We start from the raw sequence: 20,216 nt of genomic DNA on the forward strand, positions 1-20,216 counted from the left end.
TTGTTGAGCTACTCTGAGGATTAAAATGAGATAATATATTTAAAGTAATGAGTACAGCTCATAGCTGTAGCATAGAAAACATACAATAAATGCTATTTTTAACGTCTTACAGATTATACTACCTTAACAAATTCCCCCCTCCCCCAAATATCTTTATTACTTAGACTCGTTAGTCTTAGTGACAATGAATGTATTTGTTTTCTAGGGATGAATTAAGATTCATAAATGGGGCTTCCCTGGTGGCACAGTGGTTGAGAGTCCGCCTGCCGATGCAGGGGACACGGGTTCGTACCCTGGTCCAGGAAGATCCCACATGCCGCGGAGTGGCTGGGCCCATGAGCCACGGCCGCTGAGCCTGCGCGTCTGGAGCCTGTGCTCCACAACTGGAGAGGCCACAACAGTGAGAGGCCCGCATACTGCAAAAAAAAAAAAGAAAAAATAAAAGACTCCTAAATGGATGTTACAATTTTTTGGGTAGTTATGACTGATGAAAAATTATACCTAAGGTCCCCATTTTCAAGGCCTTATTTGAAATTTGGTGAAAGTTCTCTGATCAGGGATAAGATGTATTAGCATTTATGTACAAATATAAAATATTTTTATTAAAATTTTTTTTTATTATAAAACCAACTTATAAAACTTAGCATATGGGGAAAATTCAACCGTCGAAACACATTGACCATTATCATTGTAGTGTGCCTCTTAAATCATTTATTCCATATTTAATTTTTAACAATTTAAACAATATGGTAGATAGGTAGAATTTGGAATTCTGTTTTTATCATTTAATATTATAAGCATGTGTCATGTAATTTGGTATCTTTACATTTTTTGAAAAAAATAATTTTTATGTGGTCACTAGTTCCCTGCTCACTATCACTTCTATTTATTGCCACCATTTATTTATTTTTTGGCCTCACTGCGTGGCTTGCAGAATCCTAGTTCCCCGACCAGGGATTGAACCCAGGCCCTCAGCAGTGAAAGCTCAGAGTCCCAATGGCTAGGCCTCCAGGGAGTTCCCTACAAACATCATTTTAATGGATGCACATATTTTAACTCTTGTTCTTATCAGCAAACCTTTTTAAAAAATTTTTTTTCTAGGTGTACAGTTTTATGATCCACATGATTATATCATATAATAATTTCATATTTTCCTGTTGCATATCATATTGCATTGTCTAGAGCTCAAGAATTGCTAGTAGTTTAACATATTTGAACTAAGGCTCCACAGGATGGCGGTGAAAGATGACATAGGAGAGAGAAAGATTTAGATCATGAAGATCTAAATGCCCTTGAATGTTATGCTAACAGTTTTGAACTTTATCCTGTAGAAAAGAGATGTGTGAAAAATGAAATTAGATCCTTACTTCACATCATTCAGTTCCATATGGATTACGGAGTAGATGTGGAAGGCAAATATGTAATACACTTAGAGAAAAAAGAAGGAAGACTATCTTTATGACCTCAACATGTGGAAGAATTTTTAAAACAAACATGGAAAGCAAAATCCATAGATTCTTATCAACAGATGGTTATTGAATACCTACTAAGCAAGACACTATTCTTTGTCCTTTTGATGTATCAGTGGTCAGAACAGAAAAGACAAAAATCCCTTTCATTATGGGATTTTTTTTTTTTTTTTTTTTGGCTGCGTTGGGTCTCTGCTGTTTGTGGACTTTCTCTAGTTGCAGTGAGCAGGGGCTACTCTTCGTTGCGGTGCTCAGGCTTCTCCTTCCGGTGGCTTCTCTTGTGGAGCATGGGCTCTAGGCACATGGGCTTCAGTAGTTGTGATGCGCAGGCTCAGTAGTTGCAGCATGCAGGCTTAGTTGCTCTGCGGCACGTGGGATCTTCCTGGACCAGGGATTGAACCCGTGTCCCCTGCATTGGCAGGCGGGTTCTTAACGACTGCATCACCAGGGAAGGCCTCATTATGCGATTTTACATGCTTATAGTTTATAAAATACAAAACATAATATTGTAATACATAATTTGTAATATTGTAAAATAAATACAATACATAATAAATTAGTCAGCCCTTCCTTTCTGTGGGTTCCACATCCACAGATATAGAGGGCCAACTGAATGTAGTATGACATTTTATGTAAGGGACTTAAGCATCCACAGGTTTTGGTATCCATGGCATCCCAGAATCAATCTGTATCCATGAGGGACAACTGTATACAGTATATAAGAAGGTGGAAAATGCTATTTTCTCCTGAATCATTCTCCAAAACTCAGTCCTAGTTGTCTGTGTTTTTCTGTCAGTCTCTTTCCCTTCATGATCTTAATGCAGTTCCCTGGCTGTAAGTACCATTTATATGATGATGGTTCCCACATTTTAATTTCTGGCCCAGAATTCCACGTTTGTATATTCAGTTGCCTACATGACAACTTCACTTGGATGTCCTATAAACATCTTAAACTTAACATATTCAAAACTAAGCTCCTGATTTCATCTACTAAACCTCCTCCACCCAGTCGTCCTCCATTCAGCTGATACCAGTTCCATTCTACCAGTTGCTCATTATTTGACTCCTGGTACAATCTGGTTCCATCTCCTGTCATTATTTTTCCTAGCCTCTTGGGTCTCCTTTTTGTACTTTTTTAACAAAGTGTTAGACTCCCACTGAGTCAAGGGCCTTTGTAGTGATTGTTCCCTCTGTCTGGAATATTCTTCCCTGAGCAATTGACATGGTGAACTCCCTCACCTTTTCTAAGTCTTAATGCCATTTTTAAAATGAAGCCCATGATGACTGCTCTATGCAGCTTGATAGCCATTGATCATTATTGCCTAGATTTGTTATTTCATTAATGATTTCAAGTCGTGATGTTTAATTCTATAAGTTCTTCTTTGTTTATTAGCTGGAATACTTTTATAAAAAGAAATAATCCTTCATCAATTATATGGTTATCCTGAGGTATAATTATATAACAAAGGAGAGAGAAATGCTTGATTCTTTTTATGAGAAGACTTTTAACTTTTGATTGAATGCCTTCAATGATTATAGGATCATTCATATTTTGTCATTCCTCTTCCAAGTTATATTCTAATTTGCTCTGAATTTTATTTTTTCTACTAATTTTTAATCCCATAAGCTAGTCACTATAGATATTATTTGCATTTTATGTATTAAAGTTGTTTTAATATAAGCTGTGAATGGTTGATTTTATCTTTTAACAGAATAGTTTATTCCATTTACATTTATTGTAATTAATATACTTGAATTCATTTATACCATCTTATTTTGGGCCTTTTCAGCCCACTTTCTTTTTTTCTTTTCTGTTATTATCTACTTTTAGATTAAGTTGTTTTTCTTATTTTCCTCTTCTACTAATAAAGATATATACACTTTATTCTAATCTTTTTGTAGTTACCCTCCTGCTAGACAATATAAAGACTTAGAATGCTCAAATTTTGATTAGTATTTTAGTTCTATCTTAATATTTTAACTGCCACATTAGATGCTGTTGCTATTGATTTATACAGTGCTTTTTCAGATTCACCTCATGTTTGCCATTTTCATTGATTGTTGGCATATCTTGCATCTTAGCCCTTGCCTAAGAAGTTATTTTCCTTCTTCATGAAATACTTACTTTATACATTCCTCTAGTGATGGCTGTTATTAATAAACTCTTTGAGATTTTATTCTTTTGTAGATGCCCTTATTTCACCTTTATTCTTGAAAGATGGTGTTGATGGGAATACAATTCTGTCTGAAAATTGTTCTCTCAGTGTTTTGAAGATATTCCACAATTCTTTTAGCTTCCGTTGTTACTTTTGAGAGATTAGTCATCAGTCTGTCATTCTGTTGTAGGAAATCTATTTTCTCTCTCTGGTGGCTTGTAAGATCTTCTTTTTGTTTTCAGTCTTCTATAATTTCACAACAATGTGCCTCAGTGTGGATTTCTTTTGATTTTACCCTCCTGGGGTTTGTTGCTTCCTGATTGTGAGGATTATATATATATATATATATATATATATATATATATATATATATATATTACTTTAAAAAAATCTGGGGGCCTCCCTGGTGGTGCAGTGGTTGAGAGTCCGCCTGCCGATGCAGGGGATGCGGGTTCGTGCCCCGGTCCGGGAGGATCCCATATGCCGCGGAGCGGCTGGGCCCGTGAGCCATGGCTGCTGAGCCTGCGCGTCCGGAGCCTGTGCTCCGCAATGGGAGAGGCCACGGCGGTGAGAGGCCTGCGTACCGCACAAAAAAAAAAAAAAAAAAAAAAAAATCTGGAAAATTATCAGCTCTTATCTATTTAAAAAGTTCTTCCCAATCTCTTTAGTCTTTCTTGTAACTCTGTTTCATCATATACACCCTACCTCTTAAACTCTTTTATTTTCCATCTAATGGTTTCTCTGTGGTACATTCCGTGTATTTTCTCACTCTGTTTTCTTGGTTTCTTAGCTCTTCTTTTCTCCCTGATTTTCCATCTGAGAAATTCTTCTGAATAAGTTCTTCAAAAGTATTTTCTAGTTCTCTGATTCTCTCTTCTACTTTGTTTATTCATATATTTAAACCAATATTGTTTCTAATTTCAATTATATTTTCATTTTTAGAGGTTTTATTTGGTTTTATCTTCAAATCTGCATGGTCAATTTCGTTCCTTCATTTATACTTTCAGTACACTATTTCTTATATTACTACATAAATATATTATTTATTTTTATTAATTATATTCTTATTATATAATTACCTTTTATTCAGTATCTGGTCATTCTAATATATGTAATTGTTGCATGTGTGATTTTTTTGTCTTCTTCCTTTTTTTTTATAACAAATTTAATCAGTTATACATATACATATGTTCCCATATCCCCTCCCTTTTGCGTCTCCCTCCCACCCTCCCTATCCCACCCCTCCAGGCGGTCACAAAGCACCGAGCTGATCTCCCTGTGCTATGTGGCTGCTTCCCACTAGCTATCTACCTTACGTTTGGTAGTGTATATATGTCCATGCTGCTCTTTCACTTTGTCACAGCTTACCCTTCCCCCTCCCCATATCCTCAAGTCCATTCTCTAGTAGGTCTGTGTCTTTATTCCTGTCTTACCCCTATGTTCTTCATGACATTTTTTTCCTTAAATTCCATATATATGTGTCAGCATACAGTATTTGTCTTTCTCTTTCTGACTTACTTCACTTTGTATGACACACTCAAGGTCCATCCACCTCATTACAAATAGCTCAATTTCGTTTCTTTTTATGGCTGAGTAATATTCCATTGTATATATGTGCCACATCTTCTTTACCCATTCATCTGATGATGGACACTTAGGTTGTTTCCATCTCCAGGCTATTGTAAATAGGGCTGCTATGAACATTTTGGTACATGTCTCTTTTTGAATTATGGTTTTCTCAGGGTATATGCCCAGTAGTGGGATTATTGGGTCATACGGTAGTTCTATTTGTACTTTTTTAAGGAACCTCCATACCGTTCTCCATAGTGGCTGTACCAATTCACATTCCCACCAGCAGTGCAAGAGTGTTCCCTTTTTTCCACACCCTCTCCAGCATTTATTGTTTCTAGATTTCTTGATGATGGCCATTCTGACTGGTGTGAGATGATATCTCATTGTAGTTTTGATTTGCATTTCTCTAATGAGTAAAGATGTTGAGCATCCTTTGATGTGTTTGTTAGCAGTCTGTATATCTTCTGTGGAGAAATGTCTATTTAGGTCTTCTGCCCATTTTTGGATTGGGTTGTTTGTTTTTTTGTTATTGAGCTGCATGAGCTGCTTATAAATTTTGGAGATTAATCCTTTGTCAGTTGCTTCATTTGCAAATATTTTCTCCCATTCTGAGGGTTGTCTTTTGGTCTTGTTTATGGTTTCCTTTGCTGTGCAAAAGCTTTGAAGTTTCATTAGGTCCCATGTGTTTATTTTTGTCTTTATTTCCATTTCTCTAGGAGGTGGGTCCAAAAGGATCTTGCTGTGATTTATGTCATAGAGTGTTCTGCCTATGTTTTCCTCTAAGAGTTTGATAGTGTCTGGCCTTACATTTAGGTCTTTAATCCATTTTGAGCTTATTTTTGTGTATGGTGTTAGGGAGTGATCTAATCTCATACTTTTACATGTCCCTATCCAGTTTTCCCAGCACCACTTATTGAAGAGACTGTCCTTTCTCCACTGTACATTCCTGCCTCCTTTATCAAAGATAAGGTGACCATATGTCCGTGGGTTTATCTCTGGGCTTTCTATCCTTTTCCATTGATCTATCTTTCTGTTTTTGTGCCAGTACCATACTGTCTTGATTACTGTAGCTTTGTAGTATAGTCTGAAGTCAGGGAGCCTGATTCCTCCAGCTCCATTTTTCATTCTCAAGATTGCTTTGGCTATTCGGGGTCTTTTGTGTTTCCATACAAATTGTGAAATTTTTTGTTCTAGTTCTGTGAAAAATGCCAGTGGTAGTTTGATAGGGATTGCATTGAATCTGTAGATTGCTTTGGGTAGTAGAGTCATTTTCACAATGTTGATTCTTCCAATCCAAGACATAGTACATCTCTCCATCTATTTGTATCATCTTTAATTTCTTTCATCAGTGTCTTATAATTTTCTGCATACAGGTCTTTTGTCTCCTTAGGTAGGTTTATTCCTAGATATTTTATTCTTTTTGTTGCAATGGTAAATGGGAGTGTTTCCTTGATTTCACTTTCAGATTTTTCATCATTAGTATATAGGAATGCCAGAGATTTCTGTGCATTAATTTTGTATCCTGCAACTTGACCAAATTCATTGATTAGCTCTAGTAGTTTTCTGGTAGCATCTTTAGGATTCTCTATGTATAGTATCATGTCATCTGCAAACAGTGACAGCTTTACTTCTTCTTTTCCAATTTGGATTCCTTTTATTTCCTTTTCTTCTCTGATTGCTGTGGCTAAAACTTCCAAAACTATGTTGAATAAGAGTGGTGAGAGTGGGCAGCCTTGTCTTGTTCCTGATCTTAGTGGAAATGGTTTCAGTTTTTCACCATTGAGGACGATGCTGGCTGTGGGTTTGTCATATATGGTCTTTATTATGTTGAGGAAAGTTCCCTCTATGCCTACTTTCTGCAGGGTTTTTATCATAAATGGGTGTTGAATTTTGTCGAAAGCTTTCTCTGCATCTATTGAGATGATCATGTGGTTTTTCTCCTTCAATTTGTTAATATGGTGTATCACGTTGATTGATTTGCGTATATTGAAGAATCCTTGCATTCCTGGAATAAACCCCACTTGATCATGGTGTATGATCCTTTTAATGTGCTGTTGGATTCTGTTTGCTAGTATTTTGTTGAGGACTTTTGCATCTATGTTCATCAGTGATATTGGCCTGTAGTTTTCTTTCTTTGTGACATCCTTGTCTGGTTTTGGTATCAAGGTGATGGTGGCCTCGTAGAATGAGTTTGGGAGTGTTCCTCCCTCTGCTATATTTTGGAAGAGTTTGAGAAGGATAGGTGTTAGCTCTTCTCTAAATGCTTGATAGAATTCGCCTGTGAAGCCATCTGGTCCTGGGCTTTTGTTTGTTGGAAGATTTTTTATCACAGTTTCAATTTCAGAGCTTGTGATTGGTCTGTTCATATTTTCTATTTCTTCCTGATTCAGTCTCGGCAGGTTGTGCATTTCTAAGAATTTGTCCATTTCTTCCAGGTTGTCCATTTTATTGGCATAGAGTTGCTTATAGTAATCTCTCATGATCTTTTGTATTTCTGCAGTGTCAGTTGTTACTTCTCCTTTTTCATTTCTAATTCTATTGATTTGAGTCTTCTCCCTTCTTTTCTTGATGAGTCTGGCTAATGGTTTATCAATTTTGTTTATCTTCTCAAAGAACCAGCTTTTAGTTTTATTGATCTTTGCTATCATTTCCTTCATTTCTTTTTCATTTATTTCTGATCTGATTTTTATGATTTCTTTCCTTCTGCTAACTTTGGGATGTTTTTGTTCTTCTTTCTCTAATTGCTTTAGGTGCAAGGTTAGGTTGTTTATTCGAGATGTTTCCTGTTTCTTAAGGTGGGATTGTATTGCTATAAACTTCCCTCTTAGAACTGCTTTTGCTGCATCCCATAGGTTTTGGGTCGTCGTGTCTCCATTGTAATTTGTTTCTAGGTATTTTTTAATTTCCTCTTTGATTTCTTCAGTGATGACTTCGTTATTAAGTAGTGTATTGTTTAGCCTCCATGTGTTTGTATTTTTTACAGATCTTTTCCTGTAATTGATATCTAATCTCATAGCATTGTGGTCGGAAAAGATACTTGATACAATTTCAATTTTCTTAAATTTACCAAGGCTTGATTTGTGACCCAAGATATGATCTATCCTGGAGAATGTTCCATGAGCACTTGAGAAAAATGTGTATTCTGTTGTTTTTGGATGGAATGTCCTATAAATATCAATTAAGTCCATCTTGTTTACTGTATCATTTAAAGCTTGTGTTTCCTTATTTATTTTCATTTTGGATGATCTGTCCATTGGTGAAAGTGGGGTGTTAAAGTCCCCTACTATGATTGTGTTACTGTCGATTTCTCCTTTTATGGCTGTTAGTATTTGCCTTATGTATTGAGGTGCTCCTATGTTGGGTGCATAAATATTTACAATTGTTATATCTTCTTCTTGGATCGATCCCTTGATCATTACGTAGTGTCCTTCTTTGTCTCTTATAATAGTCTTTATTTTAAAGTCTATTTTGTCTGATATAAGAATTGCTACTCCAGCTTTCTTTTGGTTTCCATTTGCATGGAATATCTTTTTCCAGTCTGTATGTGTCTCTAGGTCTGAAGTGGGTCTCTTGTAGACAGCATATATATGGGTCTTGTTTTTGTATCCATTCAGCCAATCTGTGTCTTTTGGTGGGAGCATTTAGTCCATTTACATTTAAGGTAATTATCGATATGTATGTTCCTATTCCCATTTTCTTAATTGTTTTGGGTTCGTTATTGTACGTCTTTTCCTTCTGTTTTTTTTTGTCTTCTTGATTCTTCTAGTTTTTACTCATAGTTGCATGTTTCTTCTTTTCTTTGTTTTTATTGTTGAGCTCCTAACCTTGGAAATTTAGATTTGGAAATTATTTGAGAGAGGGTTGGAATGTATTTCTCCAGAAAAAAATGTTTGTTTTTGTCAGGTGCCTGGGGACACTACTGTCCTAGGGCTACTTTAAACTTCATTTCAGTTTGGAGTTTTTCCAGTAACAGAGGTAATATAAATTTCACTTCTGATTCCACCATGGGACAGCCTATAATTATGAGTTCTCCAGGCGGAATGTCCATCCCCCTTCTCCCAGAGCCAAGGCTACAGCAGTATACATTTGGTATCTTCCTGTAATTCTTTCCCTTTACTTCACTAACTTATGCTTTTATGCAGGATTCTTTGATTTGCTTTTCTACTTTGTAAAGAATCAAGGCTTTGTGTTCTTTCCCTTATGTTTGAGTCCCATTAAAACCCAATCACCAGAGAGCTATCCAGCTGGATTCCAACTTTTATGTGAATTTAGGCCTCTTAGGATTTCTTCTTTGGGTGCTGCTAGCCCAGTAATGTATTTTAAAACATGGTTTTGCATTTTATCTAGCTAAATTGACATGTAAGATTAAAAAATCTGAATAGATGAGAAACCATGGAAGAACTGTGATGTTTTAAGAACTACCTTAAAAATGAGTTTTCTAGACTCAGAAGATGTTGTGGGCAAGTACTTGGAACTGTTATGAAACTGACACTTCTCATATTCTATAAAAATTTTTAGATCATAGGAAAAAATAGCCTTAATACAAAACCTAATGAAGATAGTTTCAATAAAGTTTGTGGGTCAGTCTCATTTGTGCCTATCAATTTAGGAATCTGGAAAAAACCCCAGAACATTTTAAATCAGGATTTATTTCAGGAAGACAAAGATAGTTGAGTATCAGGGAATCTAATATGTAAAGGATAAGATATGTATTATCTCAGTAAATCCTGAAAAAGCATTGATTATATTCAACACAAATTTAACATAAGTACTTAGTAAACTGGGAATAGAAACGTTCACAACATAATGAAGTATAGTTATTTTAATTCAGTAATTAATATATTGTTTCATGGTAAAAACTTGAGCTTAGAGCCCAAATAAAAGTGTCAAATTAGTGGTTTTACTTTTGAGAATCATATTTTTGTAGTTCAAGACGGGAAAAAAAGGGATCACTGAAAGAGGAAGATTAGAATTGAAAGAGGAAAGAACCAAGAACAGAACTTTGAAAGTGCCCGTAATTGGGGTTGGTGGGGGGGTAGAAACTGAAAAAGATGTCGTTAAAGAGTTTGAGAACCTGGGCAAAAGAGCTTCTTGGAAATGTAATGAGGAAAGAATTTTAAGAATAAGACAAGACCAAATGATGTAAAATATCATAGAATGGTTGAGAAAGAAAAGGACTAAGGAAAAAATCATTGGATTTGACTATTAGGAAGTCATGGTGACTTTTCAGAGTGATATTTCAGTAGAGCGTTGTGGATAGAATACAGATTGTAGTTTATTGAACTGTGGACTCAAAATGGAGTAGATACGTGATTATACGTTTCCCCACCTTGTTTGTTGGTAAAGAATAAGAGAGAAGCAAGATAGACCTCAAGTTTTGTTTCTGGTTTTTAAATAAGCAATGGTATTTATAGACTAAAAGGAAAGAGACTTGTATAGAGAGATTAAAGACTTTGATGGAATATGTTTTGGATATTAATACACTCAAAGGAAGTAAACTTTCAGATGGAGAGATTAAAGACTTTGATGAAATATTGTTTTGGAGAAGTCAGGAAACCATAGAGTAAAGAACTAAGTAGTAAGAATTAACCTTGGTATGGAAAGAGACACTTAATTATCTGAGAAAGAAAAAAAAAAGGTATGTGTTGAGCACACAAAGAAATTTAGGAGTGGGAGGAAGGAGATTAAGAGAATTAATGTTTAGCCTTGATTTCAATGAAGTGAGGTCATTTATTGAAACTAAAGAAAGTATGAGTAGGCTTTTGGAGACTTGAATAATGTAGGAAAAGTTCTCAATTGGTGATGTTTCATAGTAAATTAATCAAGGATGATTAAAAGATAAATTACCAGAATTAAGAGGAGCCGAAATAACATTAACTTACAGATAAGAAGCTTAAAATGTAGTGTTTTCCATTATGGTGTAGTTATAAATGTTGCGGGTCAGGTTGCCTAGAGAGCACACTCTGAGACAGAAATTTGCAAACAGGATGTTTATTTTAGTTTTTTAAATTTATTATTTTTTTAAGTGGTTCTTGTTTACATGTTTAATGTTAATGAACAGACCAACTCGGCACACTAATCTTCAGGACACAGACAAGGAGCAGGCAGCTGGGGCTGCGGAGCCCAAGTCCGCCAGGACAGCCTGTCGACCCGCAGCAAACAGGATGTTTATTGAGTGAATGCTCTTGAGATCAACACCTGTGGTAGAAGAGAAGGAAGCAGGATTGGGCAGAGAGAGCTGTGATACAATCTCGGCAAAAGCTACCACTAACCTCAGAGGATGGGTGCCCTGCAGAGCTGTCCTGCATTAAGTTGAGGGGGCCAGGCTGCTATAGCCCCATGTTGATCTGTCATTAATGCAGGCAGCCCCTGGTAAGAGGAAGCCCCTTGGGCAAGAAGGCTGTCTTGAACTGAGGGCATTTATACAAAGGCCTGATGGCTAAGGGCTGTTATCTCACAATACTTCTGTAGTGGGAGAAGTAAGTCTGTAGTCCCGGAGGGACAGGGCTTCACATTATAGCATCCACTTCAGTCTACCCCTTATGCTACTTAAATCCACTTTTTAAATATCACTTCTGGGAGGAGGTCCTCCAGTGTTCTGTTGGACCCGTTTCTGTGGGGGAAGCTTACAAGAGAATAGTTAATGGGATAAACCAAGGTCTGTATTAGTAAGCTGGGCTTGAGTGGCAATTGACAGTCATCCACTCCCATCTCTTTATCTATTATATGTTGCCCTCATCCTCAGCTTGCATCTCTTCTGGTCTAGTTGGCTTATCTTCTGAGCTAGTTGAGCCCCTGATCACCATGCCCTTTACAGGCTATGGCTGTTGCACTCATTGGTTTACCTTCAAATTTGGGCAAAAGAATACCCAGAGATGCCCAAATGGATCACCGGGGTGTCAACTATATTCCACCCTGCCTTATCTCCTAATGATGATCAGGGTCAATTATTCTTGACAGGATGATGATGCCCTTCTTGCATACTGCTTCTTTGGCAAAAGGATGCCAAAGTGCTTGGGTAGCAACTATAGATTAAAAATTGCTGAGTCTCCTTTGGGAGCAGGAGGGAAGCCTCGACATCTAGTTTGAGCAAGGGGGAAGCATTTGTCCTTAACAGGGAAGAGTGGGCCACTTCTATACATACTTGGAGGACTTAGAGGAATCTATGGATTCTGGATTTATAATGCATCAACTTAGATGACTCCTATCCCATATCTCATAGTCCCATTCTTTGCCAGCAACAGCCTTGACCTTGGCATAGTGGGTTGAGAAATTAATTTTCTTTGGAACTCTGCTAAGTACTGGGCCTATTCCTCAGCGTTCTCTGTCCTCCAGCTGCAGGAGATAAGATTATGTGCTGCTACGGAGACCTCCTGACTTCCACACTTAGCTGTTTATTTTTCCCCCAAACTTTGGATTTTAAAGAATTGAGATGTAATTCATATATCATAAAATTCACCCTTTTAAAGTGTAAAATTCTTTGGTTTTAGTATATTCATAAAGTTGTACTTCTAATTCAAAACATTTCTATTTCAAAACATTTCCATCACCCCAGAAAGAAACCCTGAGCCCATAATACTCTTCATTCCCTTCTTCTAGCTTCTGGAGAGCACTAATCTACTTCGTCTCTATGGATTTGTCTATTCCACACATTTCATATAAGTTTTAATGAAATATGTGATTTTTGTGTCTGTTTTCTTTTACTCAGGATGTTTTCAAGGTTCATCCATATTATAGCATGTATCAGTACTTCAATTCCTTTTTATGATTAAATAATAATCCACCGTTTGGATATAGCATATTTTGTTTATCCACTTATCAGTTGATGGACATTTGGGTTGTCTTCATCTTTTGGATGTTATAAATAATGCTGCTGTGAACATTCGTGTACAAGTTTTTTTGACATATATTTTTGAATTCTCTCAGGTATACCCATAGGAGTAGAATTACTGGATCATATGGTAACTCTATGTTTAACTTTTTGAGGAAATGCCAGATTGTTTTTCAAAGCAGCTGCATGATTTTACATTCCCATCAGCAATGTAGGAGGGTTCCAATTTTTCCACATTATGGTCGATACTTGTTATTGTTTGTATTTTTGACCAGTCATCTAGTGAGTGTAAAGTGGGATCTCATTGGGGTTTTGAGTTGCATTTCCATAATGACTCAAGATAGCATGTGCTTGTTGTCCATTTGTATATCTTCTTTGGAAAAATGTCTTAGTCCTTTGCTCGTTTATTTATTTTATTTATTTTATTTTTGGCTACGTTGAGTCTTTGTTGCTGCACACGGGCTTTCTCTAGTTGCAGAGAGCGGGGGCTCTTTGTTGCGGTGCACAGGCTTCTCATTACGGTGGCTTCTCTTGTTGCGGAGCACGGGCTCTAGGCTCATGGGCTTCAGTAGTTGTGGTGCATGGGCTTAGTTGCTCCACAGCATGTGGGATCTTCCCAGACCAGGACTTGAACCCGTGTCCCCTGCATTGGCAGGCGGATTCTCAACCACTGCGCCACCAGGGAAGCCCCTTTGCTCATTTTTTACTTGGATTGTCTTTTTGTCATTGAGGCGTTCTTTGGATGTTAAACCCTTATCAGATACGTGTTTTGGAAGTGCTTTCCCCCATTCCGTGGTTTGTCTTTTCACTCTTCTGATAGTGTGCCTTTTTTCTTTCTTTTGCAATGTTTGTTTATTCTTGTAGATATGCAATTATCATAGTTTACAGGACGTTTTTAGTAATTAATTGGACTATAAGAAAAACCATACAGAAAGTTTGTACCACAAACTTATGTCCCTAAGGATTAGGGTCCTCAGTAACAGAAATAAAGAAGCTCAAAAGGGTCACTGCTCAGCAACCTCTGGTAACTAAAGAGAGCAGAACACAATCTGCTATTTGTGGAAATGAGACTTCATAAAAATATCTTTCAAATATTCCCTATTACTAAAGGGAATGCCTATTAAAATGCCATTGTTTATCCTATATAAAATATCCTACCCCCTCAAATCTTTTTTTTTGCTTTAAGATAAAGAAAAGGCCATATTCCTAAGATACACTTTGTGAAAATTATCTCAATACAAGATCCAAAGACTTTCATTATTTACTGTCCTTACTCAAAATCACCTGCATGTACCAGATGCAATTTTCTAAACTTCATCATTGATGAGCCTATTCCAAAGCAGAATTCTTCAGCAATACAAAAGACACAGGCTAAAATAGTCTTCACAGTTATAGTTTAAAATAGATGTATTCAAAATATAAATATAATAATTCTTCAGACCATTATTTTTCCTAACGACTAAACTCTAAATTAAAAAAAAAAATGGAAGTTTTCAAACCGATGATGTGTGCAGCCCACTCTCATGACACAGTCATTTAAACTTCTCATTCTGCATGAGAAAGTTTTATTTCATCCCTTTGTCTTGCAGAATAATTTAGGTTCCCACCTTGGGCACGATTCACCAAGTAGAGTAAGACCACAGATAAAAGTGAGAAAGAAACACAGGCATTGAAGAAAACTCCTAAAAACAGATATCCCCAAGTATCCAATATCATGCCAGCAGTGATGGAAATGACTGCCAACCCAAGATTCTGAATGGACTGCATGAAGCCATATGCAGTTCCCAGTTGATGTTTGGGAACTACAAATGCCACCATGGGCCACAATGCACAGGCAAGCAATGAGTAGAGAGTCCCAGGAGACACATAGCAATCCAAGGGTTCCACAGCCTGAAGGCCAGCATCATGTGGGAAGCAAGAGTGGTCACCACTGCACACACAACCCAGATGATGTTCTTTCCTGTTTTATCCACCAGAAGCCCAAATATTGGGGACATGGGGGCTGATATTACATACACAATACTGTTAATAGCACTCGCTGCCTTGGAGGAAAAGCCAGATTTCTCTGTAAAGAAAACTTTCCGAAGTCCAATGAAAGGGAACACAGCAACATAATAGCAGACACAGATGATAAATATCAGCCACAGGGGGAAGGAGAAGTCCTTCACATCAGTTAACTTTATGACTTAAGCTGTTTTTCCTTGTTCTTTATGAAGGATGCGTTCTGCTCTCTGATCCAAGTAAGCAAGGGCCAAGGCACAGACTAGTGAAAGAATACATGTTATACCCCCGATCCTAAGTGTGACCCCGAGGGTTGTATGACCAGCAGAACCCAATGAAGCTTCAACCTTAGAATACAGCCATCCCATGAGGTTCATGTTTACTGTACTTCCAATTCTAGCCATGCTAAGTTGGAGTCCAAACATCAAGTTTAATTCTTTGCCTTTAAACCAACTCACAGCATATGTATTCTGGGCAACTGCTAAGGACTCCCCACCAATCCCAAACACAAACCTTCCAAATTCCATCAACCAAAAAGCATGAAATATTCCACCCAGAGCAAAAACAACCTGTCCAACGCAAACAAAGCAACTAAACATAATGGCGCCCCATTGTATTCCAAATACGCAGTCTATCAAAAAGCCACCAAAGAAACACAAAACTACATTGGGCCAAGAATACCAGGCATACAGCATCATGAATTTCGTGGTATTCACCTGAATATCCCGTTTAACCTGAGTCTGAAAGGCAGCAGGATTATCATAGCAAAAATAGCTGCCGAAACCAAGGAAGCACGTCAGCAACAGCACCAAAAGCTGGTGCGCCAGGCGACTGGGGTCGCAGAGGGTCGGCAGCGCCCCGGGGGCAGGGGGAGGTAATGGGCGGGGGTGGGGGGGCGCCTATGCTGGCCTCGTTGGGGTTGCCAGGCAGCGGCGCCCTCGCTTCCTCCTCCTCCTCCATCGGGCCAATGGGAGACCGAGAGACGACAGTGACTCCTGAGAGTGTACTTTTGATACACAGAAATCTTTCATTTTAGTGAAGTTCAATTTATCTAATTTTGTTGCCTGTACTTTTGGTTTCACGTTTAAGAAACCATTGTCAAATCTAAGGTCGTGAGGGTTTGCCCCTATATTTTCTTCTAAGAGTTTTATAGTTTTAGTTTTTTATTTATTGAAATATAGTTGATGTACAATGTTGTTAGTTTTAGTTGTACAGCCAAGTGATTCAGTTATATATATATCTATTCTTTTTCAGATTCATTCTGTTAGATTATTACAAGATACTGAGTATAATTCTCTGTGCTGTACAGTAGGTCCTCATTGGTTATATATTTTGTATATATAGTCGTGTGTATATGTTAATCCCGAACTCCTAATTTATCCCCCTCCCCCTTCCCCTTTGGTAACCATAAGTTTGTTTTCTGTGCCTGAGTTATTACTCAGCCATAAAAATGAATGAAATAATGCCATTTGTAGCAACATGGGTGGACCTAGAGATTATCATACTGAGTGAAGTAAGCCAGGCAGAGAAAGACAAATATCATATGATATCAGTTATATGTGGAATCTTAAAAAATGATACAAATGAACTTACTTATAGTTTCAGTTCTTAAATTTAAGTATTTGATCCACTTTGTGTTAATTTTTGTATATTCTGAGTTAGAGGTTCAACCTTATTCTTTTGTATGTGGATATCCAGTTGTCCCAACATCACTTATTTAAGAGACTATTCTTTCCCTATTGAATAGACTTGGTACCATTGTCAAAAACTATCAATGTATGCATTTATTACTGGACTCCATTGATTTATATGTCTGTCTTTATACCAGTACTACCCTGTCTTGATTACTGTATCTTTGTAGTAAGTTTGAAATCAGGAAGTATGAGTCCTCCAACTTTATTTCACATATAGCTTTTAATTAATGATTTATAACCACCAGACTTTCATCCTTTTTCTCCAGAGCATAAATTCTCAGAAACTGCTCTATCTAATTATATTTTTCTTAAAATGTTTATTTCCTCAAATTCTCCAAGTCATGATACATTGCACCTGCTAAACCGTTTCTTCCCACTGGTGTATCATCTCAGTTCACCACGGGTGAAAATAACAATTTAACTGTCTACTTTGATCCAGGTCTCTTAGAACCTAGTTTTATAATATTCTTCTGGCTCCTTCTGGCCCATGTTGAGTAGGTGGAGGGCAGGTAGGAGGACCTGGAGTTACCTGAGATCCACCACCAGCGATGGGGGTCTCATTGCTAGTCATCCAGAGAATATTCAAGTACCAAAATCTCATCTTTGTATTTGCTTTCTCAGAGGGTACTGGTACTAACTGAAGCAGACTCTGAGACAGACATTAGTGTGCAGGGAACTTATTAGGGGCCCAGTATTTGTTGGGGAAGGAAAGGAAGAGGCACTGGGCAGAGGCAGAAATTAGGACGTGATGCGGTCTCCACGTAGCCTCAGCCAACTTCACGGGGAGCTCAGAAGCTGGGGAGGCCCTGCAGAGTTGACCCGAGTTGGGGTGAGAGAGTCAGTAAACTTGTGTACGGACTGGTCATCTTATGGGCTTCTGTTTATGGGGGATGCAGCTGTCTTCAGCTGAAGTCAGTTCCTGGAGAGGGCTGAGAGTTGAGGAATCTGCCAGCAGCTCTTACAGCCACTGAGAAATAAGCCCTTCAGCCCTGAAAAGGGGATCTGAATGCTTATCACAGAGCCCACCATCAGAATCTGTCCACCAAGAAATATAATTCCAGTGATATGTCTGAGACAGTTACAGGCTTTTGGCATCCTCTTATTTTCCCACTGATACGAAAGAGGGTGTTGGAGAGCAGAAAGGCATTAGGCACTGGAGGTAGTACAGGAACAAATCCAGGGGGATTGTAGAGAAGGCTAAAGTTGCTGAGGGGAGAGGAAACAGTTCTCTGATTCCATGATTGCATCCAGGATCTGCTTCCACTCAGTTGTGAAGGAATGGAAGCAGAAGGCTATATTTAATTTAATATAATTTTTAAATTTTTTGCCTTTACACAGCAGAAATTTATCTTCTCACAGTTCTGGAGGCCAGAAATCCAAAGTCAAGGTGTCACCAGGGCTGTTCTCCCTCCGAAGGCTCTAGGGGAAGATCCTTCCTTGCCTCTTTCAGCTTCTGGTGGCTCCAGGTATTCTTTGGCTTGTGGCTGTGTTGCCAGGCCTTCTCCTCTCTATTTTCTCCTCTGTTTCCACTTCGATATGTTTTTTTTCTCATTGGTCTGTTGTGTAGTCATTGCTCGGTCAGCCTTTAGGGTTTTTCAGAGGTAGTTGTTCCATATGTAGCTGTAGACCTGGTGTATCCATGAGAGAAAGTGAGTTCAGGATCTTTCTACATTGCCACCTTGAACCAGAACTGCTGCATTTTTTTTTTTTACGATTATTTGCTTTTTGTTCTTCAGGAACTTAGCAGAGATCTTCTCTAACCCTACAGCACCGGTGTGACTTTGCATGGTTTGTGAAGATTTCTTCACCTAAATAAAGGAACTTTATTTTCAGAGGATTCTTGTTAGAGGTGTCATTTTGTTGGAGTTCACTGTTAGTGTCAATGATGTCGATTTATTGGTGTTACATGTTGGGTTTTCCAGGATTCACGCTCTGAGACAGGGGTTATTGTTATGGTTGTATATTAGGGAGTGTCCTTGGGGTGAGACCTATAAGCAGGGCTGGGCAGGTGAGGAACCCAGCTAGATAGAGGCCCAGGCTGGCAGCCTCTGCTGACCCCATGGGGAGCTCTGGAGCTGAGAAGGCCTGTCAGAGATGCCTCACATTGGGCCAGAACTTCCAGTCCTTTATCCCTTGATTAGTCATTGTATGCAGGCTACTCCTGGAAGGGTGTGACTTTGGGTGAAGAGGTTCAGTGTGGCCGAGGGAGTCCTGAGGAGGCTGCCAGGCAAGGCCACACGCTCCGACTTTCTCAGTGTCACGTGGCTCATAAGTGTCAGAAATCTAAATTTTCTGACTCCTACTTAGGAGATCTTTCCTCTCTCAGATGCTACCCCTCACCTCCTGTAACTGCACAGTGGGACCAGCACCAAGCTTGCCACTGTGTTTTCTGGGCCTTGTTCTTGGCCGCAGTGGTTGAGCTGTGTGGACTTTTTGTGAAAGTAATATTTTTGAAAGACCTCAGGTGGCCTAGGTTTAGCAGAGTCAGCTCCAGGACTGGCTGAGGCAAAGCATTCCTCGAATGGATTCACCGCTAATTCACCAAGTTCTCTCGGACAATTTATAATAAATCTGAAGGGACACCGAACCGGCCAGCTTGCTTCCCATTTTTGTTCATTTCCAGGGTGGATATGGAGTTTGGCGTCTCACTGGCTCTTTTTGCTGCCTGAATATGTCAGTCTTGAACTAAAAATAGCCTGCAGCTTACTGGGGTCGGTGTGGGTTGACTAGAGCTCAACTTCTCAGCAACTCGGAGGAGGTTGGAAAGGAAGATGAAGGGGATCATTAAAGGAAAGAGATTTTATTTAGTGGTTAATATAGATGGCTTTGAGCTTTAGAAAATAAGAGTGATTGCTTCATGAAGTCTAGGTTAACCAAAAGGAGGTTATTTATCAACATTAGGAGAGCAAGGAATTGTTTTGCAGATGTGTAGGCACGATAGGAGAGAGGCAGTGACTGGTGGCTTAGGAGGCACTATGGAGGTAAAGCAAAGAGTGTAGTCCAGGAGTGGATATGGAGTCAGTCTCTGGATGCTAGTTCTGATTCTGCTACTTACGAGCACATACCTTTGGGTCAAAGTCTTGCTCTCTCTTGGTTTTAGATTTTCCATCTTTAAAATGGGTCCGATTACATATGATTTGCCTTATTCCTTCGATGGTTACAAGGAGCAAATGAAATAATAGATGTACATGTGTGAAGTTCCATAGACAGAAGAATAAATTTCTAGGGCTCTCTCACATGAATCTCAAGGCTTTGGGCAATTCTTGAGACTCTGGGATACATACGAAATGGATAGAGTTTGGAAGATCATAGATCTGGGAGGTCCTAATTACCTCAGGAAGCATGGTTTTAGAGGAAGGAAACCGGTTCCTAGTTCCTCTTCTCTAGCTTCCAGGAGTCTTGATTCCTCTGTTCTTTTGGAGGTTCTCTGGAAATTGAGACTTCACTGGGCCCTTATAGGTGGCTTTAGTCTGTTTGGCCCTGTCTCAACTGT

At 38.5% G+C, this 20,216-nt stretch overlaps 1 pseudogene across 1 annotated transcript; it reads right to left on the minus strand.

Annotated features, from left to right (window-relative positions):
- Nucleotides 1-14,536: 14,536 nt before the first annotated feature.
- LOC308624656 (lysosomal dipeptide transporter MFSD1-like) lies at nt 14,537-15,989 on the minus strand (annotated as a pseudogene). The gene is made up of 2 exons: nt 15,746-15,989; nt 14,537-15,620 (listed from the first exon to the last, which is right to left on the minus strand). The product of its transcript is annotated as a lysosomal dipeptide transporter MFSD1-like (transcript).
- Between the last annotated feature and the right edge of the window lie 4,227 nt (nt 15,990-20,216).

This window comes from Mesoplodon bidens, assembly GCF_964165515.1.
Source record: "Mesoplodon bidens genome assembly, chromosome: 11".
Classification (NCBI taxonomy): Eukaryota; Metazoa; Chordata; class Mammalia; order Artiodactyla; family Ziphiidae; genus Mesoplodon; species Mesoplodon bidens.